Source organism: Phoenix dactylifera, unplaced genomic scaffold (genome assembly GCF_009389715.1).
Source record: "Phoenix dactylifera cultivar Barhee BC4 unplaced genomic scaffold, palm_55x_up_171113_PBpolish2nd_filt_p 001207F, whole genome shotgun sequence".
NCBI lineage: Eukaryota > Viridiplantae > Streptophyta > Magnoliopsida > Arecales > Arecaceae > Phoenix > Phoenix dactylifera.
The window spans coordinates 6,273-30,423 of NW_024068542.1; the positions used below are offsets into that span (position 1 = coordinate 6,273).

General features: G+C 40.3%; 4 non-coding genes across 4 annotated transcripts; all 4 read right to left on the reverse strand.

Annotated features, from left to right (window-relative positions):
- Positions 1-3,275: 3,275 nt before the first annotated feature.
- Positions 3,276-3,381, reverse strand: LOC120108179. The gene has a single exon (XR_005509658.1). It is a non-coding gene; the product is annotated as a small nucleolar RNA R71 (small nucleolar RNA).
- A 6,694-nt stretch (positions 3,382-10,075) lies between these two features.
- On the reverse strand, positions 10,076-10,181 carry LOC120108181. Its single transcript, XR_005509660.1, has one exon. It is a non-coding gene; the product is annotated as a small nucleolar RNA R71 (small nucleolar RNA).
- Positions 10,182-16,862: 6,681 nt separating this feature from the next.
- On the reverse strand, positions 16,863-16,968 carry LOC120108182. Its single transcript, XR_005509661.1, has one exon. It is a non-coding gene; the product is annotated as a small nucleolar RNA R71 (small nucleolar RNA).
- Positions 16,969-23,659: 6,691 nt separating this feature from the next.
- Positions 23,660-23,765, reverse strand: LOC120108183. Its single transcript, XR_005509662.1, has one exon. It is a non-coding gene; the product is annotated as a small nucleolar RNA R71 (small nucleolar RNA).
- Positions 23,766-24,151: the final 386 nt, after the last annotated feature.

Here is a 24,151-nt window from a genome sequence, read left to right on the forward strand (position 1 = left end):
GGGGTTTCCCCTCGTCATTTCATTTTAATAAATTATTAGAGGTAATTCAAGTTTGGTTTAATTTTCTATATCGATTTAGTTTAATGTGTGTGCAGGTCGAGTCACCCCATTCACGAATTAGTCCCAATCTATTTCATGTGTGGATTACTTTCTTCCACGTGTGCATAAAGCTATCCATTCCTTTGTCCACGTCATCTTTCCCGTGTGCACTAGGCTTCCCAACTTAGCAAAACAGAGCCCTCCCAACCTACCCGAGTGGACCCCAACCATCTCTCTAAAAAATAATAATAATAAAATTCAATCACGCCCGTATTCATCTTCCGCATCATTCTTCTCCTCTTCTCTTCCCCTGTTTCGGACCATCTCCCAGCTCAGCCGTATCCTTCCCTATCCTTCCCAGATTTTCTCCACTATTCAAGCCAATCCAAGCTTCCCAGATGAATCCTCATGCGATTCATCATCCCCCGTATCCAGCAAATCTCCCAGGCTCAAATCCACACGTTTTTCCTTTGCTTCAAAACAAAGCTCATCTCCCTCCCAGCCGGCCCCAATGCAGCACTAAAACAAGGGAGATTTCCAAATCGACCCAGCCTCCCGATTCTCGCCATCACCGTCTGCGTCTCCTCCGAATTCAAGATCCCAAATCCCGGATGACCCCGCCTCTTCATCCCGCGATGCAATCCAGCGAATCAGGCGTTCGTCCGAAGCATCTTCAACGCATCCATGGCGCAATTCAAGTCTGCAGCACATCTCCGGCCATCCGGATTTCCTTCCACAGCCGAGGCGTCCCAGATCTCAGCTCCCAATCGCGACCAGATCAGCAGAGATCGTGCCGGCACGCCTCACGTCTCCAGCCAGCCACGCATCAGGCATCCACCTGCATCCCCGCCTCCTCACAACTGCCATTCCGAGCGAGATCAGAGATCAACGATCCACTCCTAGCAGTCAAAATCCCAGCATCTCCGCCTCTTCCTCCGCCGGTGACGCAGCTCGCAGCCGAGATCTAGCTCCGCCATCAACCGCGTGCGTTCCGAGCCGCATCAAGAGCCCAGCCTTCTTTCCGTGATCCCAGCCTCCTCCACGTCCGGGCATCCCGTGATCTCACATCCGCATCTCCAGCGCGCTCTCAGTGGATCCATCAAGGGGGAGAATGGGTATAAAGAGGGTGGCCATCGGCTTGGAAAGGGGGGAGCTCGGTTGAGAAGAAAGAAAACAGGAGAGAACCCCTGTTTCGGTGAAGAAGAAGAAGCCACCAGCCGAGAGAAAGAAATAAAAAAAAAAAGAAGAGAGGTTGAAGGCTTTCATTTGAAGATGGAAGGACATCCGGCCACCATGCGCGGCTGAACACCTAGTCTAGGGCTGGATGAAGCCCTAGCAATGTAACAGGGCATTGTAGTTCTTACTCTTTTAATCTTTTTGGAGTTTGTTTAAATTCTCATTCTCAATGAAAAATTATTTTATGATGTTTAAACCTTGAGCATGCCATTTACTATTCATGTTCCTTAAAGTAGTCTAAGATGATCCATGCCTAGGAAGATGAGATGTGCTACACCCTAGATTAGCATACTTAGGTAGACACTTCATGCTATACCAAAGATGGATCTTCCTAAAACTCTTTATGCTTTTATTTTATAAGGCTTGTAGCCAAAATTGCATGCCTCTCCAAAAGATAAGATTAAGAACACAATCCTTGATGCAATGCTATGTGGTGGATTCCAAACCCTAGATCTATTTACTTTGATAAAATTTCAATCCGTACTCATAGTTTGATTTAGTTAAATCAAGTTAGCAAATCCTTCTTGTTGATTTATTTTTAAAAGAAAAATAACTTATTCTTCAATCCCTGTGGACCGACACCCGTAATCACTATCCTACAGGATACGTGCTATTGCGTGATTTTATTTTCAAAATTGAAATAACCGATCAATTTTTGGCGCCGCTGCCGGGGATTGCTAGCATAGTTATTTTTCTTATATAAAACAAATTATTTAAAAATTAAAAAAAAATTAATTAAAATTTTTTTTTCTATTATTGTTATTTTTCTTCTTTTTCTCCCTTACCAATTTTTATTTATTTATTTATTTCTTTTATCAGGAATCGAGAAAGAAAAAAAATCTGGGATGATCAAAAGGAGAACTGCAGGAAAAGAAATGCTGTAGAGGTTTGCAAAAAAAAAAAAAAAAAATCGCTGGAGAAATTCCCTTTGGTAACCTCTAAACTTTTCTTATTTAAATTAATTATTGGTTTGAAATTTTGTGGTGATTGTTTGATTTTAATTATAGCAAAATTGTGAATGCATGCTTGATACACATACACAAATCAATTTGCACATAGTAAGGGCAATCACCCCAACAAGATAAGAGCCGGATTTCATCACCGGACTCTTGCCCAATTTAGGTGAACTCAATCTCACATAGTGTCACTTTAATTAAAATCAATTAGACATTGGCCCCTAGGGACATTCGAGCTCAATAGGACGAAGATCACCGAAAGTTGCACCAATTTCGCTCTGTGGCTTAGTTGATGTCTAGGCAAGCTTTGTCCCTATAAGGGAGACAGTTCATCAGTTCGAGGCAAGTGGGTTTTTTGTGGGACCTTTGCGAACGCATCGTGACCCCTCCACTTACCTGGGAGCTTACCTGGTCAACTCGGTTCATTAGACCGGATTGGAGGCTTAGGTGCCCTCTTCAAACCAGTTAGGAGCTGTCTAGTGGTTTCAGGACAAACACAAGGATTGATGTGTTTATCTTTTATTGCATGCTTGATTGATCAAGTACTAGTGTATGCAAGGTAGTCGTTCTAGAGTACGAAACCTATTACCTTTTGACCCTGAAATAGAACGAACCCTTAGGAACATTCGAGCTAAGATCAAAACATTAGGATCATCCCCACCTCTTAAGATGGCTGAAGAACAACCCAAACTCCTGAGGAAATATTTTACTCCCACTATTTACACTTCCCCATCTTGCATTCGATTACCTGAGTAGCAGCTGTACAATACGAAATAAAGTCTAGTGTGATCCAAATGCTTCCATCTTTTTATGGGCTCACCAATGAAGATCCATATAAACACCTAGATGAATTTCTTGAGATTTGCACCACTGTCAAGATTCAGAATTTCACTGATGATGCTCTGAAACTTAGATTATTCCCCTTCTCCCTTAAAGATAGAGCCAAGCAATGGTTGAATTCTTTAGAAGCCAACTCGATTCATTCCTAGGGTCAAATGCAACAAGAATTCTTAAAAAAATACTTTCCCATAGGAAGAACGAACCAGTTTAGACGTGCTATCACAAGTTTCTCCCAAACTAAGGGAGAAGAATTTCATGAAACTTGGGAGAGATTTCGGGACCTAATCCGTAAATGCCCACATCATCAAATACCTAAGTGGCAGCTAGTGCAATACTTCTATGACGGATTGACTGAACGAAACCGTCAGATGATTGATGCCGCATGTGGGGGGACATTCATGCTTCAAAATGAGCATGAAGCATGGAAATTATTTGAAAATCTAAATGAAAACTCCCTCCACCATGCTTCATGTTCTCGTCAAGCACCCCCGAGTTCTCAAAGAAAAGGGATCATTTGTGAAATAAGTCATTCTATGGACCTGTCTAGCAAGGTAGATGCATTGTCCCATAAGATTGACCAACTGATGATAGGTGGGCATTACATGAACTCTTCCCAAGCACAAGTGTGTACTATTTGTTCTAGCCCATCCCACCCTATTCATGAGTGCCCTTCAGCGCCCCAATTTCTCCGAACTCGTGCAAGAACACATCAATGCTGCTCAAACACTGCCTAGACCGGGTAATGACCCATTTTCCAATACATATAACTCGGGATGGCGAAATCATCCAAACTTTTCTTGGAAGCAGCAAGCTTCGAACACAGCCCAACCCTATTCCCAAAATTTTCAAAATCCTCAGAATTTTCAAACCCAACAAAATATTCATCCCTACCGTCCCTCGACTCAATTTCAACACACTTCTCCTCCACCCCGAAGAAACACAGCCTTTGAGGAGAAAGTGTTGAACGCCCTTCAAGGTTTGGAAACCATTACACAATTAGTGCACTCTCATACGCAATCAATCGCCAAGCTAGAATCCCAAATGGGTCAACTAGCTAATGCACTAAACAAGCGAGAGGAAGGAAAGCTTCCAAGCCAACCACTAAGTAATCCTAGGGGACAATACATGGCTCAAGAAAATCAACTAAATGCAATTCATCATGAACAAGCCAATGCTTTGACTACCCTAAGGAGTGGACGTGTAGTAGACAATAAGATTGGGGAGGACAACAATAAGGAAGATGAAGAAGAGGATAGAAATGTGTCAAATGAAAAACCTTCTTCTTCTTCTTCACCTAGTCCACCTTCTGCCAAAACTCATATCCCAAAGGGCCCCATATCCTGAAGCTCTTACTTCACCCTCTCCATTTGGCAAAAAGGGAACTTCATTAGAAGAGATGATGGAGGTCTTCAAACAAGTTAAAATTAACCTCCCACTCCTTGATGCCATCAGACAAGTTCCCTCCTATGCCAAATTTCTCAAAGACCTTTGTACACAAAAGCGAAAATCTAGGACACATGTGCCTAAAAAGGTCTTCCTAACTGAGCAAGTGAGTTCTATTCTCCAACACAACACCCCTCCAAAATTCAAAGATCCTGGTGCTCCCACCATCTCCTGTGTCTTAGGAAATAATTACATTGATCGAGCACTCTTAGATCTAGGGGCAAGTGTCAACCTTTTACCTTATTCAGTTTATGAGAAACTTGGTTTAGGTGAGTTAAAACCAACCTCGGTATCCCTTCAATTGGCTGATCGATCTGTAAAAACACCACGTGGGATAATTGAAGATGTTCTTGTCAAGGTAGATAAATTCTATTTTCCAGTAGATTTCATTGTCCTTGATATGGAACATGAGCCCAATCCTAATAAACAAATCCCCGTGATCCTTGGGCGGCCCTTTTTAGCAACAGCCAATGCATGCATCAATTGTAGAACAGGGGTAATGAACATATCATTTGGAAACATGAAGGTAAAATTAAATGTGTTCAATGCGGCCGACCAACCCGCAAGGAAAATTGAGTGTTTTATGATAGACAAAATAGATGACCTCATAGAAGGAGATGCAAAAACTATCTCACTATGTCTGGCTGAAGACAATAAACTTAGCGCTTGTTGGGAGGCAACCCAATTCTCTTAGATTTCTTTAACATTGAGGACAATGTTAGGTTTAGGTTTGGGGATATTTTTAAGTATTTTTTTCATTTTTTGTTTTGTTTGCATCTCTTGCATTCGTTTTCACTTCATAATGTCAGGTTTATCAAAAGAAATAAAAAAATAAAAAAATAAAAATATCTTTTTTAAAAAAAATGTGTTCATTTTCATTTTTTATAAAATAATAATAATAATTAAAAAAAATAATTAAAATTTTTTTTTTGTTTTTTTTAAAAAAAAAACCTCATTTCTATACATTAATGCGAGAATGCTAAACACACAAGGTATATAAAATCCAAAAAACCCAATGACTAGTCGGAAGTAATACAAATTTAAGTTCTTTTTATTAAGTCTCTCTTAGGGAGTTGTAAGCTAATTAATACTTTGGAATTTCACTACACACTGGCCGACTCTTCTAAGGTCTAGGCTCGACATTATGTTGAGAGTATGGTAGCAACCTTGGACCCTGATGAATCATACTTATCTAATCCAAAAAAAAAAAAAAAACATCAATAAAAATGGATTTAGTCAGGAACATCGAAAAGGGCTACCTATTGTCAAAGATCAAGTGGGCTTGTGATGAGGACTCCGAGCATAAGTCCGTAGGGGAGTCTTGATGCCCGACACCTTATGCCAACTGGTGTGAGAGTTGTCGACTGATTGCTCGTTACACGGAGAAATCACCACAAGAGTAAAAGTGCACAATTTATATATCTTTCTTTAAAAAAAAAAAGAAAAAAAAATGTTGTATTGACCGAAAAGACAATAGTGTGAAAGCCGTCGTCGTAAAAATTCGAGTAAACTAGAATATTACAGATAAAGCCCGTGAGGTACTAAAGTAAACATCCACAACTCTCGAAATCCTGCAGATAAGATGATTTTGAATCAGTGAGTAGGTCTTTTCGACCAATCCTTGGAAACTACTAGTATTAACAATATTTTGGAGATCCGAACCCTTAGCTTGTGTACGGTCCAGATTTCACCGAGCACTCCAGTATAAATAAGTCTTACAACTTCCTAAACGGAAACTTAATGACTTTAACTTAGATTGCATACTAATCTAGAATTTGGGCTGACTTAGTAAATAAAATCGTGTGTGCTTTGAAATTCTTATCATTTATGTATCTTAAATTAGATTTTAATTAAAAAAAAAGTTTTTTTTCTAGCTAGTATGCACTTGGAATTTGAAGTTTCATCAATCAAATTAAAAAAAAAAAAAAAACAACAACAACAACAACAAATTAATCATAACAATAAATGATATTGAAGTTTGTGGGTATCTTCACTGAAAACCCTCACGAGACTATAACTCGTCCACTAGGGTAACCTAGGGGTTTAAAGCCTTGTTGCATATGGTAAATACAATCGCGATTCCTGCGAAAGTGAGTTAATTTCTCTTCTATTTTGCTCGAGAACTAGTAAAATGTAGGTTTGGGGGTGTGATAAGTGCTAATTAATGTACAAATTTATCTATTTTACATAGCACTTATTATTATTGTTATACACATATTTTAAATATTAACAGAAGAAAATATGTTTCCCCTCGTCATTTCATTTTAATAAATTATTAGAGGTAATTCAAGTTTGGTTTAATTTTCTATATCGATTTAGTTTAATGTGTGTGCAGGTCGAGTCACCCCATTCACGAATTAGTCCCAATCTGTTTCATGTGTGGATTACTTTCTTCCACATGTGCATAAAGCTATCCATTCCTTTGTCCACGTCATCTTTCCCGTGTGCACCAGGCTTCCCAACTTAGCAAAACAGAGCCCTCCCAACCTACCCGAGTGGACCCCAACCATCTCTCTAAAAAATAATAATAATAAAATTCACTCACGCCCGTATTCATCTTCCGCATCATTCTTCTCCTCTTCTCTTCCCCTGTTTCGGACCATCTCCCAGCTCAGCCGTATCCTTCCCTATCCTTCCCAGATTTTCTCCACTATCCAAGCCAATCCAAGCTTCCCAGATGAATCCTCATGCGATTCATCATCCCCCGTATCCAACAAATCTCCCAGGCTCAAATCCACACGTTTTTCCTTTGCTTCAAAACAAAGCTCATCTCCCTCCCAGCCGGCCCCAATGCAGCACTGAAACAAGGGAGATTTCCAAATCGACCCAGCCTCCCGATTCTCGCCATCACCGTCCGCGTCTCCTCCGAATTCAAGATCCCAAATCCCGGATGACCCCGCCTCTTCATCCCACGATGCAATCCAGCAAATCAGGCGTTCGTCCGAAGCGTCTTCAACGCATCCATGGCGCAATTCAAGTCTGCAGCACATCTCCGGCCATCCGGATTTCCTTCCACAGCCGAGGCGTCCCAGATCTCAGCTCCCAATCGCGACCAGATCAGCAGAGATCGTGCCGGCACGCCTCACGTCTCCAGCCAGCCACGCATCAGGCATCCACCTGCATCCCCGCCTCCTCACAGCTGCCGTTCCGAGCGAGATCAGAGATCAACGATCCACTCCTAGCAGTCAAAATCCCAGCATCTCCGCCTCTTCCTCCGCCGGTGACGCAGCTCGCAGCCGAGATCTAGCTCCGCCATCAACCGCGTGCGTTCCGAGCCGCATCAAGAGCCCAGCCTTCTTTCCGTGATCCCAGCCTCCTCCGCGTCCGGGCATCCCGTGATCTCACATCCGCATCTCCAGCGCGCTCTCAGTGGATCCATCAAGGGGGAGAATGGGTATAAAGAGGGTGGCCATCGGCTTGGAAAGGGGGGAGCTCGGTTGAGAAGAAAGAAAACAGGGGAGAACCCCTGTTTCGGTGAAGAAGAAGAAGCCACCAGCCGAGAGAAAGAAATAAAAAAAAAGAAGAGAGAGGGGAGGAAAGAGAAGAGTTTGTGTTATTCTGGGAAGAATGAGAGGTGAAGGCTTTCATTTGAAGATGGAAGGACATCCGGCCACCATGCGCGGCTGAACACCTAGTCTAGGGCTGGATGAAGCCCTAGCAATGTAACAGGGCATTGTAGTTCTTACTCTTTTAATCTTTTTGGAGTTTGTTTAAATTCTCATTCTCAATAAAAAATTATTTTATGATGTTTAAATCTTGAGCATGCCATTTACTATTCATGTTGCTAAAGTAGTCTAAGATGATCCATGCCTAGGAAGATGAGATGTGCTACACCCTAGATTAGCATACTTAGGTAGACACTTCATGCTATACCGAAGATGGATCTTCCTAAAACTCTTTATGCTTTTATTTTATAAGGCTTGTAGCCAAAATTGCATGCCTCTCCAAAAGATAAGATTAAGAACACAATCCTTGATGCAATGCTATGTGGTGGATTCCAAACCCTAGATCTATTTACTTTGATAAAATTTCAATCCGTACTCATAGTTTGATTTAGTTAAATCAAGTTAGCAAATCCTTCTTGTTGATTTATTTTTAAAAGAAAAATAACTTATTCTTCAATCCCTGTGGACCGACACCCGTAATCACTATCCTACAGGATACGTGCTATTGCGTGGTTTTATTTTCAAAATTGAAATAACCGATCAATTTTTGGCGCCGCTGCCGGGGATTGCTAGCATAGTTATTTTTCTTATTTAAAAAAAATTATTTAAAAATTAAAAAAAAATTAATTAAAATTTTTTTTCTATTATTGTTATTTTTCTTCTTTTTCTCCCTTACCAATTTTTATTTATTTATTTATTTCTTTTATCAGGAATCGAGAAAGAAAAAAAATCTGGGATGATCAAAAGGAGAACTGCCGAAAAAGAAATGCTGTAGAGGTTTGCAAAAAAAAAAAAAAAAAAAAATCGCTGGAGAAATTCCCTTTGGTAACCTCTAAACTTTTCTTATTTAAATTAATTATTGGTTTGAAATTTTGTGGTGATTGTTTGATTTTAATTATAGCAAAATTGTGAATGCATGCTTGATACACATACACAAATCAATTTGCACATAGTAAGGGCAATCACCCCAACAAGATAAGAGCCAGGATTTCATCACCGGACTCTTGCCCAATTTAGGTGAACTCAATCTCACATAGTGTCACTTTAATTAAAATCAATTAGACATTGGCCCCTAGGGATATTCGAGCTCAATAGGACGAAGATCACCGAAAGTTGCACCAATTTCGCTCTGTGGCTTAGTTGATGTCTAGGCAAGCTTTGTCCCTATAAGGGAGACAGTTCATCTGTTCGAGGCAAGTGAGTTTTAAGTGGGACCTTTGCGAACGCATCGTGACCCCTCCACTTACCTGGGAGCTTACCTGGTCAACTTGGTTCATTAGACCGGATTGGAGGCTTAGGTGCCCTCTTCAAACCAGTTAGGAGCTGTCTAGTGGTTTCAGGACAAACACAAGGATTGATGTGTTTATCTTTTATTGCATGCTTGATTGATCAAGTACTAGTGTATGCAAGGTAGTCGTTCTAGAGTACGAAACCTATTACCTTTTGACCCTGAAATAGAACGAACCCTTAGGAACATTCGAGCTAAGATCAAAACATTAGGATCATCCCCACCTCTTAAGATGGCTGAAGAACAACCCAAACTCTTGAGGAAATATTTTACTCCCACTATTTACACTTCCCCATCTTGCATTCGATTACCTGAGGTAGCAGCTGTACAATACGAAATAAAGTCTAGTGTGATCCAAATGCTTCCATCTTTTTATGGGCTCACCAATGAAGATCCATATAAACATCTAGATGAATTCCTTGAGATTTGCACCACTGTCAAGATTCAGAATTTCACTGATGATGCTCTGAAACTTAGATTATTCCCCTTCTCCCTTAAAGATAGAGCCAAGCAATGGTTGAATTCTTTAGAAGCCAACTCGATTCATTCCTAGGGTCAAATGCAACAAGAATTCTTAAAAAAATACTTTCCCATAGGAAGAACGAACCAGTTTAGACGTGCTATCACAAGCTTCTCCCAAACTAAGGGAGAAGAATTTCATGAAACTTGGGAGAGATTTCGGGACCTAATCCGTAAATGCCCACATCATCAAATACCTAAGTGGCAGCTAGTGCAATACTTCTATGACGGATTGACTGAACGAAACCGTCAGATGATTGATGCCGCATGTGGGGGGACATTCATGCTTCAAAATGAGCATGAAGCATGGAAATTATTTGAAAATCTAAATGAAAACTCCCTCCACCATGCTTCATGTTCTCGTCAAGCACCCCCGAGTTCTCAAAGAAAAGGGATCATTTGTGAAATAAGTCATTCTATGGACCTGTCTAGCAAGGTAGATGCATTGTCCCATAAGATTGACCAACTGATGATAGGTGGGCATTACATGAACTCTTCCCAAGCACAAGTGTGTACTATTTGTTCTAGCCCATCCCACCCTATTCATGAGTGCCCTTCAGCGCCCCAATTTCTCCGAACTCGTGCAAGAACACATCAATGCTGCTCAAACACTGCCTAGACCGGGTAATGACCCATTTTCCAATACATATAACTCGGGATGGCGAAATCATCCAAACTTTTCTTGGAAGCAGCAAGCTTCGAACACAGCCCAACCCTATTCCCAAAATTTTCAAAATCCTCAGAATTTTCAAACCCAACAAAATATTCATCCCTACCGTCCCTCGACTCAATTTCAACACACTTCTCCTCCACCCCAAAGAAACACAGCCTTTGAGGAGAAAGTGTTGAACGCCCTTCAAGGTTTGGAAACCATTACACAATTAGTGCACTCTCATACGCAATCAATCGCCAAGCTAGAATCCCAAATGGGTCAACTAGCTAATGCACTAAACAAGCGAGAGGAAGGAAAGCTTCCAAGCCAACCACTAAGTAATCCTAGGGGACAATACATGGCTCAAGAAAATCAACTAAATGCAATTCATCATGAACAAGCCAATGCTTTGACTACCCTAAGGAGTGGACGTGTAGTAGACAATAAGATTGGGGAGGACAACAATAAGGAAGATGAAGAAGAGGATAGAAATGTGTCAAATGAAAAACCTTCTTCTTCTTCTTCACCTAGTCCACCTTCTGCCAAAACTCATATCCCAAAGGCCCCATATCCTGAAGCTCTTACTTCACCCTCTCCATTTGGCAAAAAGGGAACTTCATTAGAAGAGATGATGGAGGTCTTCAAACAAGTTAAAATTAACCTCCCACTCCTTGATGCCATCAGACAAGTTCCCTCCTATGCCAAATTTCTCAAAGACCTTTGTACACAAAAGCGAAAATCTAGGACACATGTGCCTAAAAAGGTCTTCCTAACTGAGCAAGTGAGTTCTATTCTCCAACACAACACCCCTCCAAAATTCAAAGATCCTGGTGCTCCCACCATCTCCTGTGTCTTAGGAAATAATTTCATTGATCGAGCACTCTTAGATCTAGGGGCAAGTGTCAACCTTTTACCTTATTCAGTTTATGAGAAACTTGGTTTAGGTGAGTTAAAACCAACCTCGGTATCCCTTCAATTGGCTGATCGATCTGTAAAAACACCACGTGGGATAATTGAAGATGTTCTTGTCAAGGTAGATAAATTCTATTTTCCAGTAGATTTCATTGTCCTTGATATGGAACATGAGCCCAATCCTAATAAACAAATCCCCGTGATCCTTGGGCGGCCCTTTTTAGCAACAGCCAATGCATGCATCAATTGTAGAACAGGGGTAATGAACATATCATTTGGGAACATGAAGGTAAAATTAAATGTGTTCAATGCGGCCGACCAACCCGCAAGGAAAATTGAGTGTTTTATGATAGACAAAATAGATGACCTCATAGAAGGAGATGCAAAAACTATCTCACTATGTCTGGCTGAAGACAATAAACTTAGCGCTTGTTGGGAGGCAACCCAATTCTCTTAGATTTCTTTAACATTGAGGACAATGTTAGGTTTAGGTTTGGGGATATTTTTAAGTATTTTTTTCATTTTTTGTTTTGTTTGCATCTTTTGCATTCGTTTTCACTTCATAATGTCAGGTTTATCAAAAGAAATAAAAAAATAAAAAAATAAAAATATCTTTTTTAAAAAAAAATGTGTTCATTTTCATTTTTTATAAAATAATAATAATAATTAAAAAAAATAATTAAAATTTTTTTTTGTTTTTTTTAAAAAAAAAACCTCATTTCTATACATTAATGCGAGAATGCTAAACACACAAGGTATATAAAATCCAAAAAACCCAATGACTAGTCGGAAGTAATACAAATTTAAGTTCTTTTTATTAAGTCTCTCTTAGGGAGTTGTAAGCTAATTAATACTTTGGAATTTCACTACACACTGGCCGACTCTTCTAAGGTCTAGGCTCGACATTATGTTGAGAGTATGGTAGCAACCTTGGACCCTGATGAATCATACTTATCTAATCCAAAAAAAAAAAAAAACATCAATAAAAATGGATTTAGTCAGGAACATCGAAAAGGGCTACCTATTGTCAAAGATCAAGTGGGCTTGTGATGAGGACTCCGAGCATAAGTCCGTAGGGGAGTCTTGATGCCCGACACCTTATGCCAACTGGTGTGAGAGTTGTCGACTGATTGCTCGTTACACGGAGAAATCACCACAAGAGTAAAAGTGCACAATTTATATATCTTTCTTTAAAAAAAAAAAGAAAAAAAATGTTGTATTGACCGAAAAGACAATAGTGTGAAAGCCGTCGTCGTAAAAATTCGAGTAAACTAGAATATTACAGATAAAGCCCGTGAGGTACTAAAGTAAACATCCACAACTCTCGAAATCCTGCAGATAAGATGATTTTGAATCAGTGAGTAGGTCTTTTCGACCAATCCTTGGAAACTACTAGTATTAACAATATTTTGGAGATCCGAACCCTTAGCTTGTGTACGGTCCAGATTTCACCGAGCACTCCAGTATAAATAAGTCTTACAACTTCCTAAACGGAAACTTAATGACTTTAACTTAGATTGCATACTAATCTAGAATTTGGGCTGACTTAGTAAATAAAATCGTGTGTGCTTTGAAATTCTTATCATTTATGTATCTTAAATTAGATTTTAATTAAAAAAAAAGTTTTTTTTCTAGCTAGTATGCACTTGGAATTTGAAGTTTCATCAATCAAATTAAAAAAAAAAAAAAACAACAACAACAACAACAAATTAATCATAACAATAAATGATATTGAAGTTTGTGGGTATCTTCACTGAAAACCCTCACGAGACTATAACTCGTCCACTAGGGTAACCTAGGGGTTTAAAGCCTTGTTGCATATGGTAAATACAATCGCGATTCCTGCGAAAGTGAGTTAATTTCTCTTCTATTTTGCTCGAGAACTAGCAAAATGTAGGTTTGGGGGTGTGATAAGTGCTAATTAATGTACAAATTTATCTATTTTACATAGCACTTATTATTATTGTTATACACATATTTTAAATATTAACAGAAGAAAATATGTTTCCCCTCGTCATTTCATTTTAATAAATTATTAGAGGTAATTCAAGTTTGGTTTTAATTTTCTATATCGATTTAGTTTAATGTGTGTGCAGGTCGAGTCACCCCATTCACGAATTAGTCCCAATCTGTTTCATGTGTGGATTACTTTCTTCCACATGTGCATAAAGCTATCCATTCCTTTGTCCACGTCATCTTTCCCGTGTGCACCAGGCTTCCCAACTTAGCAAAACAGAGCCCTCCCAACCTACCCGAGTGGACCCCAACCATCTCTCTAAAAAATAATAATAATAAAATTCACTCACGCCCGTATTCATCTTCCGCATCATTCTTCTCCTCTTCTCTTCCCCGTTTCGGACCATCTCCCAGCTCAGCCGTATCCTTCCCTATCCTTCCCAGATTTTCTCCACTATCCAAGCCAATCCAAGCTTCCCAGATGAATCCTCATGCGATTCATCATCCCCCGTATCCAACAAATCTCCCAGGCTCAAATCCACACGTTTTTCCTTTGCTTCAAAACAAAGCTCATCTCCCTCCCAGCCGGCCCCAATGCAGCACTGAAACAAGGGAGATTTCCAAATCGACCCAGCCTCCCGATTCTCGCCATCACCGTCCGCGTCTCCTCCGGATTCAAGATCCCAAATCCCGGATGACCCCGCCTCTTCATCCCACGATGCAATCCAGCAAATCAGGCGTTCGTCCGAGGCGTCTTCAACGCATCCATGGCGCAATTCAAGTCTGCAGCACATCTCCGGCCATCCGGATTTCCTTCCACAGCCGAGGCGTCCCAGATCTCAGCTCCCAATCGCGACCAGATCAGCAGAGATCGTGCCGGCACGCCTCACGTCTCCAGCCAGCCACGCATCAGGCATCCACCTGCATCCCCGCCTCCTCACAGCTGCCGTTCCGAGCGAGATCAGAGATCAACGATCCACTCCTAGCAGTCAAAATCCCAGCATCTCCGCCTCTTCCTCCGCCGGTGATGCAGCTCGCAGCCGAGATCTAGCTCCGCCATCAACCGCGTGCGTTCCGAGCCGCATCAAGAGCCCAGCCTTCTTTCCGTGATCCCAGCCTCCTCCGCGTCCGGGCATCCCGTGATCTCACATCCGCATCTCCAGCGCGCTCTCAGTGGATCCATCAAGGGGGAGAATGGGTATAAAGAGGGTGGCCATCGGCTTGGAAAGGGGGGAGCTCGGTTGAGAAGAAAGAAAACAGGGGAGAACCCTGTTTCGGTGAAGAAGAAGAAGCCACCAGCCGAGAGAAAGAAATAAAAAAAAGAAGAGAGAGGGGAGGAAAGAGAAGAGTTTGTGTTATTCTGGGAAGAATGAGAGGTGAAGGCTTTTCATTTGAAGATGGAAGGACATCCGGCCACCATGCGCGGCTGAACACCTAGTCTAGGGCTGGATGAAGCCCTAGCAATGTAACAGGGCATTGTAGTTCTTACTCTTTTAATCTTTTTGGAGTTTGTTTAAATTCTCATTCTCAATGAAAAATTATTTTATGATGTTTAAATCTTGAGCATGCCATTTACTATTCATGTTGCTAAAGTAGTCTAAGATGATCCATGCCTAGGAAGATGAGATGTGCTACACCCTAGATTAGCATACTTAGGTAGACACTTCATGCTATACCGAAGATGGATCTTCCTAAAACTCTTTATGCTTTATTTTATAAGGCTTGTAGCCAAAATTGCATGCCTCTCCAAAAGATAAGATTAAGAACACAATCCTTGATGCAATGCTATGTGGTGGATTCCAACCCTAGATCTATTTACTTTGATAAAATTTCAATCCGTACTCATAGTTTGATTTAGTTAAATCAAGTTAGCAAATCCTTCTTGTGATTTATTTTTAAAAGAAAAATAACTTATTCTTCAATCCCTGTGGACCGACACCCGTAATCACTATCCTACAGGATACGTGCTATTGCGTGGTTTTATTTTCAAAATTGAAATAACCGATCAATTTTTGGCGCCGCTGCCGGGGATTGCTAGCATAGTTATTTTTCTTATTTAAAAAAAATTATTTAAAAATTAAAAAAAATTAATTAAAATTTTTTTTCTATTATTGTTATTTTTCTTCTTTTTCTCCCTTACCAATTTTTATTTATTTATTTATTTCTTTTATCAGGAATCGAGAAAGAAAAAAAATCTGGGATGATCAAAAGGAGAACTGCGAAAAAGAAATGCTGTAGAGGTTTGCAAAAAAAAAAAAAAAAAAAAATCGCTGGAGAAATTCCCTTTGGTAACCTCTAAACTTTTCTTATTTAAATTAATTATTGGTTTGAAATTTTGTGGTGATTGTTTGATTTTAATTATAGCAAAATTGTGAATGCATGCTTGATACACATACACAAATCAATTTGCACATAGTAAGGGCAATCACCCCAACAAGATAAGAGCCGGATTTCATCACCGGACTCTTGCCCAATTTAGGTGAACTCAATCTCACATAGTGTCACTTTAATTAAAATCAATTAGACATTGGACCCTAGGGATATTCGAGCTCAATAGGACGAAGATCACCGAAAGTTGCACCAATTTCGCTCTGTGGCTTAGTTGATGTCTAGGCAAGCTTTGTCCCTATAAGGGAGACAGTTCATCTGTTCGAGGCAAGTGAGTTTTAAGTGGGACCTTTGCGAACGCATCGTGACCCCTCCACTTACCTGGGAGCTTACCTGGTCAACTCGGTTCATTAGACGGATTGGAGGCTTAGGTGCCCTCTTCAAACCAGTTAAGAGCTGTCTAGTGGTTTCAGGACAAACACAAGGATTGATGTGTTTATCTTTTATTGCATGCTTGATTGATCAAGTACTAGTGTATGCAAGGTAGTCGTTCTAGAGTACGAAACCTATTACCTTTTGACCCTGAAATAGAACGAACCCTTAGGAACATTCGAGCTAAGATCAAAACATTAGGATCATCCCCACCTCTTAAGATGGCTGAAGAACAACCCAAACTCCTGAGGGAATATTTTACTCCCACTATTTACACTTCCCCATCTTGCATTCGATTCCTGAGGTAGCAGCTGTACAATATGAAATAAAGTCTAGTGTGATCCAAATGCTTCCATCTTTTTATGGGCTCACCAATGAAGATCCATATAAACACCTAGACGAATTCCTTGAGATTTGCACCACTGTCAAGATTCAGAATTTCACTGATGATGCTCTGAAACTTAGATTATTCCCCTTCTCCCTTAAAGATAGAGCCAAGCAATGGTTGAATTCTTTAGAAGCCAACTCGATTCATTCCTAGGGTCAAATGCAACAAGAATTCTTAAAAAAATACTTTCCCATAGGAAGAACGAACCAGTTTAGACGTGCTATCACAAGCTTCTCCCAAACTAAGGGAGAAGAATTTCATGAAACTTGGGAGAGATTTCGGGACCTAATCCGTAAATGCCCACATCATCAAATACCTAAGTGGCAGCTAGTGCAATACTTCTATGACGGATTGACTGAACGAAACCGTCAGATGATTGATGCCGCATGTGGGGGGGACATTCATGCTTCAAAATGAGCATGAAGTATGGAAATTATTTGAAATCTAAAATGAAAACTCCCTCCTCCACCATGCTTCATGTTCTCGTCAAGCACCCCCGAGTTCTCAAAGAAAAGGGATCATTTGTGAAATAAGTCATTCTATGGACCTGTCTAGCAAGGTAGATGCATTGTCCCATAAGATTGACCAACTGATGATAGGTGGGCATTACATGAACTCTTCCCAAGCACAAGTGTGTACTATTTGTTCTAGCCCATCCCACCCTATTCATGAGTGCCCTTCAGCGCCCCAATTTCTCCGAACTCGTGCAAGAACAATCAATGCTGCTCAAACACTGCCTAGACCGGGTAATGACCCATTTTCCAATACATATACCCGGGATGGGCGAAATCATCCAAACTTTTCTTGGAAGCAGCAAGCTTCGAACACAGCCCAACCCTATTCCCAAAATTTTCAAAATCCTCAGAATTTTCAAACCCAACAAAATATTCATCCCTACCGTCCCTCGACTCAATTTCAACACACTTCTCCTCCACCCCAAAGAAACACAGCCTTTGAGGAGAAAGTGTTGAACGCCCTTCAAGGTTTGGAAACCATTACACAATTAGTGCACTCTCATACGCAATCAATCGCCAAGCTAGAATCCCAAATGGGTCAACTAGCTAATGCACTAAACAAGCGAGAGGAAGGAAAGCTTCCAAGCCAACCACTAAGTAATCCTAGGGGATAATACATGGCTCAAGAAAATCAACTAAATGCAATTCATCATGAACAAGCCAATGCTTTGACTACCCTAAGGAGTGGACGTGTAGTAGACAATAAGATTGGGGACGACAACAATAAGGAAGATGAAGAAGAGGATAGAAATGTGTCAAATGAAAAACCTTCTTCTTCTTCTTCACCTAGTCCACCTTCTGCCAAAACTCATATCCCAAAGGCCCCATATCCTGAAGCTCTTACTTCACCCTCTCCATTTGGCAAAAAGGGAACTTCATTAGAAGAGATGATGGAGGTCTTCAAACAAGTTAAAATTAACCTCCCACTCCTTGATGCCATCAGACAAGTTCCCTCCTATGCCAAATTTCTCAAAGACCTTTGTACACAAAAGCGAAAATCTAGGACACATGTGCCTAAAAAGGTCTTCCTAACTGAGCAAGTGAGTTCTATTCTCCAACACAACACCCCTCCAAAATTCAAAGATCCTGGTGCTCCCACCATCTCCTGTGTCTTAGGAAATAATTTCATTGATCGAGCACTCTTAGATCTAGGGGCAAGTGTCAACCTTTTACCTTATTCAGTTTATGAGAACTTGGTTTAGGTGAGTTAAACCAACCTCGGTATCCCTTCAATTGGCTGATCGATCTGTAAAAACACCACGTGGGATAATTGAAGATGTTCTTGTCAAGGTAGATAAATTCTATTTCCAGTAGATTTCATTGTCCTTGATATGGAACATGAGCCCAATCCTAATAAACAAATCCCCCGTGATCCTTGGGCGGCCCTTTTTAGCAACAGCCAATGCATGCATCAATTGTAGAACAGGGGTAATGAACATATCATTTGGGAACATGAAGGTAAAATTAAATGTGTTCAATGCGGCCGACCAACCCGCAAGGGAAATTGAGTGTTTTATGATAGACCAAAATAGATGACCTCATAGAAGGAGATGCAAAAACTATCTCACTATGTCTGGCTGAAGACAATAAACTTAGCGCTTGTTGGGAGGCAACCCAATTCTCTTAGATTTCTTTAACATTGAGGACAATGTTAGGTTTAGGTTTGGGGATATTTTTAAGTATTTTTTTCATTTTTTGTTTTGTTTGCATCTCTTGCATTCGTTTTCACTTCATAATGTCAGGTTTATCAAAAGAAATAAAAAAATAAAAAATAAAAATATCTTTTTTAAAAAAAAATGTGTTCATTTTCATTTTTATAAATAATAATAATAATTAAAAAAAATTAATTAAATTTTTTTTTGTTTTTTTTATAAAAAAAACCTCGTTTCTATACATTAATGCGAGAATGCTAAACACACAAGGTATATAAAATCTAAAAAGCCCAATGACTAGTCGGAAGTAATACAAATTTAAGTTCTTTTTATTAAAGTCTCTCTTGGGGAGTTGTAAGCTAATTAATACTTTGGAATTTCACTACACACTGGCCGACTCTTCTAAGGTCTAGGCTCGACATTATGTTGAGAGTATGGTAGCAACCTTGGACCCTGATGAATCATACTTATCTAATCCAAAAAAAAAAAAAAAACATCAATAAAAATGGATTTAGTCAGGAACATCGAAAAGGGCTACCTATTGTCAAAGATCAAGTGGGCTTGTGATGAGGACTCCGAGCATAAGTCCGTAGGGGAGTCTTGGATGCCCGACACCTTATGCCAATTGGTGTGAGAGTTGTCGACTGATTGCTCGTTACAACGGAGAAATCACCACAAGAGTAAAAGTGCACAATTTATATATCTTTTTTTTAAAAAAAAAAAGAAAAAAAAATGTTGTATTGACCGAAAAAGACAATAGTGTGAAAGCCGTCGTTGTAAAAACTCGAGTAAACTAGAATATTACAGCATAAAGCCCGTGAGGTACTAAAGTAAACATCCACAACTCTCGAAATCCTGGCAGATAAGATGATTTTGAAATCAGTGAGTAGGTCTTTTCGACCAATCCTTGGAAACTACTAGTATTAAACAATATTTTGGAGATCCGAACCCTTAGCTTGTGTACGGTCCAGATTTCACCGAGCACTCCAGTATAAATAAGTCTTACAACTTCTCCTAAACGGAAACTTAATGACTTTAACTTAGATTGTATACTAATCTAGAATTTGGGCTGACTTAGTAAATAAAACGTGTGTGCTTTGAAATTCTTATCATTTATGTATCTTAAATTAGATTTTAATTAAAAAAAAAGTTTTTTTTCTAGCTAGTATGCACTTGGAATTTGAAGTTTCATCAATCAAATTAAAAAAAAAAAAAAAACAACAACAACAACAACAATTATCATAACAATAAATGATATTGAAGTTTGTGGGTATCTTCACTGGAAAACCCTCACGAGACTATAACTCGTCCACTAGGGTAACCTAGGGGTTTAAAGCCTTGTTGCATATGGTAAATACAATCGCGATTCCTGCGAAAGTGAGTTAATTTCTCTTCTATTTTGCTCGAGGACTAGCAAAATGTAGGTTTGGGGGTGTGATAAGTGCTAATTAATGTACAAATTTATCTATTTTACATAGCACTTATTATTATTGTTATACACATATTTTAAATATTAACAGAAGAAAATATGTTTCCCCTCGTCATTTCATTTTAATAAATTATTAGCGGTAATTCAAGTTTGGTTTAATTTTCTATATCGATTTAGTTTAATGTGTGTGCAGGTCGAGTCACCCCATTCACGAATTAGTCCCAATCTGTTTCATGTGTGGATTACTTTCTTCCACATGTGCATAAAGCTATCCATTCCTTTGTCCACGTCATCTTTTCCCGTGTGCACCAGGCTTCCCAACTTAGCAAAACAGAGCCCTCCCAACCTACCCGAGTGGACCCCAACCATCTCTCTAAAAAATAATAATAATAAAATTCACTCACGCCCGTATTCATCTTCCGCATCATTCTTCTCCTCTTCTCTTCCCCCGTTTCGGACCATCTCCCAGCTCAGCCGTATCCTTCCCTATCCTTCCCAGATTTTCTCCACTATCCAAGCCAATCCAAGCTTCCCAGATGAATCCTCATGCGATTCATCATCCCCCGTATCCAACAAATCTCCCAGGCTCAAATCCACACGTTTTTCCTTTGCTTCAAAACAAAGCTCATCTCCCTCCCAGCCGGCCCCAATGCAGCACTGAAACAAGGGAGATTTCCAAATCGACCCAGCCTCCCGATTCTCGCCATCACCGTCCGCGTCTCCTCCGGATTCAAGATCCCAAATCCCGGATGACCCGCCTCTTCATCCCACGATGCAATCCAGCGAATCAGGCGTTCGTCCGAAGCGTCTTCAACGCATCCATGGCGCAATTCAAGTCTGCAGCACATCTCCGGCCATCCGGATTTCCTTCCACAGCCGAGGCGTCCAGATCTCAGCTCCCAATCGCGACCAGATCAGCAGAGATCGTGCCGGCACGCCTCACGTCTCCAGCCAGCCACGCATCAGGCATCCACCTGCATCCCCGCCTCCTCACAGCTGCGTTCCGAGCGAGATCAGAGATCAACGATCCACTCCTAGCAGTCAAAATCCCAGCATCTCCGCCTCTTCCTCCGCCGGTGATGCAGCTCGCAGCCGAGATCTAGCTCGCCATCAACCGCGTGCGTTCCGAGCCGCATCAAGAGCCCAGCCTTCTTTCCGTGATCCAGCCTCCTCCGCGTCCGGGCATCCCGTGATCTCACATCCGCATCTCCAGCGCGCTCTCAGTGGATCCATCAAGGGGGAGAATGGGTATAAAGAGGGTGGCCATCGGCTTGGAAAGGGGGAGAGCTCGGTTGAGAAGAAAGAAACAGGGGAGAACCCCTGTTTCGGTGAAGAAGAAGAAGCCACCAGCCGAGAGAAGAAATAAAAAAAAGAAGAGAGAGGGAGGAAAGAGAAGAGTTTGTGTTATTCTGGGAAGAATGAGAGGTGAAGGCTTTCATTTGAAGATGGAAGGACATCCGGCACCATGCGCGGCTGAACACCTAGTCTAGGGCTGGATGAAGCCCTAGCAATGTAACAGGGCATTGTAGTTCTTACTCTTTTAATCTTTTTGGAGTTTGTTTAAATTCTCATTCTCAATGAAAAATTATTTTATGATGTTTAAATCTTGAGCATGCCATTTACTATTCATGTTGCTAAAGTAGTCTAAGATGATCCATGCCTAGGAAGATGAGATGTGCTACACCCTAGATTAGCATACTTAGGTAGACACTTCATGCTATACCGAAGATGGATCTTCCTAAAACTCTTTATGCTTTTATTTTATAAGGCTTGTAGCCAAAATTGCATGCCTCTCCAAAAGATAAGATTAAGAACACAATCCTTGATGCAATGCTATGTGGTGGATTCCAAACCCTAGATCTATTTACTTTGATAAAATTTCAATCCGTACTCATAGTTTGATTTAGTTAAATCAAGTTAGCAAAATCCTTCTTGTTGATTTATTTTTAAAAGAAAAATAACTTATTCTTCAATCCCTGTGGACCGACACCCGTAATCACTATCCTACAGGATACGTGCTATTGCGTGGTTTTATTTTCAAAATTGAAATAACCGATCAATTTTTGGCGCCGCTGCCGGGGATTGCTAGCATAGTTATTTTTCTTATTTAAAAAAATTATTTAAAAATTAAAAAAAATTAATTAAAAATTTTTTTCTATTATTGTTATTTTTCTTCTTTTTCTCCCTTACCAATTTTTATTTATTTATTTATTTCTTTTATCAGGAATCGAGAAAGAAAAAAAATCTGGGATGATCAAAAGGAGAACTGCCGAAAAAGAAATGCTGTAGAGGTTTGCAAAAAAAAAAAAAAAAAAAAATCGCTGGAGAAATTCCCTTTGTAACCTCTAAACTTTTCTTATTTAAATTAATTATTGGTTTGAAATTTTGTGGTGATTGTTTGATTTTAATTATAGCAAAATTGTGAATGCATGCTTGATACACATACACAAATCAATTTGCACATAGTAAGGGCAATCACCCCAACAAGATAAGAGCCGGATTTCATCACCGGACTCTTGCCCAATTTAGGTGAACTCAATCTCACATAGTGTCACTTTAATTAAAATCAATTAGACATTGGACCCTAGGGATATTCGAGCTCAATAGGACGAAGATCACCGAAAGTTGCACCAATTTCGCTCTGTGGCTTAGTTGATGTCTAGGCAAGCTTTGTCCCTATAAGGGAGACAGTTCATCTGTTCGAGGCAAGTGAGTTTTAAGTGGGACCTTTGCGAACGCATCGTGACCCCCTCCACTTACCTGGGAGCTTACCTGGTCAACTCGGTTCATTAGACCGGATTGGAGGCTTAGGTGCCCTCTTCAAACCAGTTAAGAGCTGTCTAGTGGTTTCAGGACAAACACAAGGATTGATGTGTTTATCTTTTATTGCATGCTTGATTGATCAAGTACTAGTGTATGCAAGGTAGTCGTTCTAGAGTACGAAACCTATTACCTTTTGACCCTGAAATAGAACGAACCCTTAGGAACATTCGAGCTAAGATCAAAACATTAGGATCATCCCCACCTCTTAAGATGGCTGAAGAACAACCCAACTCCTGAGGGAATATTTTACTCCCACTATTTACACTTCCCCATCTTGCATTCGATTTCCTGAGGTAGCAGCTGTACAATATGAAATAAAGTCTAGTGTGATCCAAATGCTTCCATCTTTTTATGGGCTCACCAATGAAGATCCATATAAAACACCTAGACGAATTCCTTGAGATTTGCACCACTGTCAAGATTCAGAATTTCACTGATGATGCTCTGAAACTTAGATTATTCCCCTTCTCCCTTAAAGATAGAGCCAAGCAATGGTTGAATTCTTTAGAAGCCAACTCGATTCATTCCTAGGGTCAAATGCAACAAGAATTCTTAAAAAAATACTTTCCCATAGGAAGAACGAACCAGTTTAGACGTGCTATCACAAGCTTCTCCCAAACTAAGGGAGAAGAATTTCATGAAACTTGGGAGAGATTTCGGGACCTAATCCGTAAATGCCCACATCATCAAATACCTAAGTGGCAGCTAGTGCAATACTTCTATGACGGATTGACTGAACGAAACCGTCAGATGATTGATGCCGCATGTGGGGGGACATTCATGCTTCAAAATGAGCATGAAGTATGGAAATTATTTGAAAATCTAAATGAAAACTCCCTCCTCCACCATGCTTCATGTTCTCGTCAAGCACCCCCGAGTTCTCAAAGAAAAGGGATCATTTGTGAAATAAGTCATTCTATGGACCTGTCTAGCAAGGTAGATGCATTGTCCCATAAGATTGACCAACTGATGATAGGTGGGCATTACATGAACTCTTCCCAAGCACAAGTGTGTACTATTTGTTCTAGCCCATCCCACCCTATTCATGAGTGCCCTTCAGCGCCCCAATTTCTCCGAA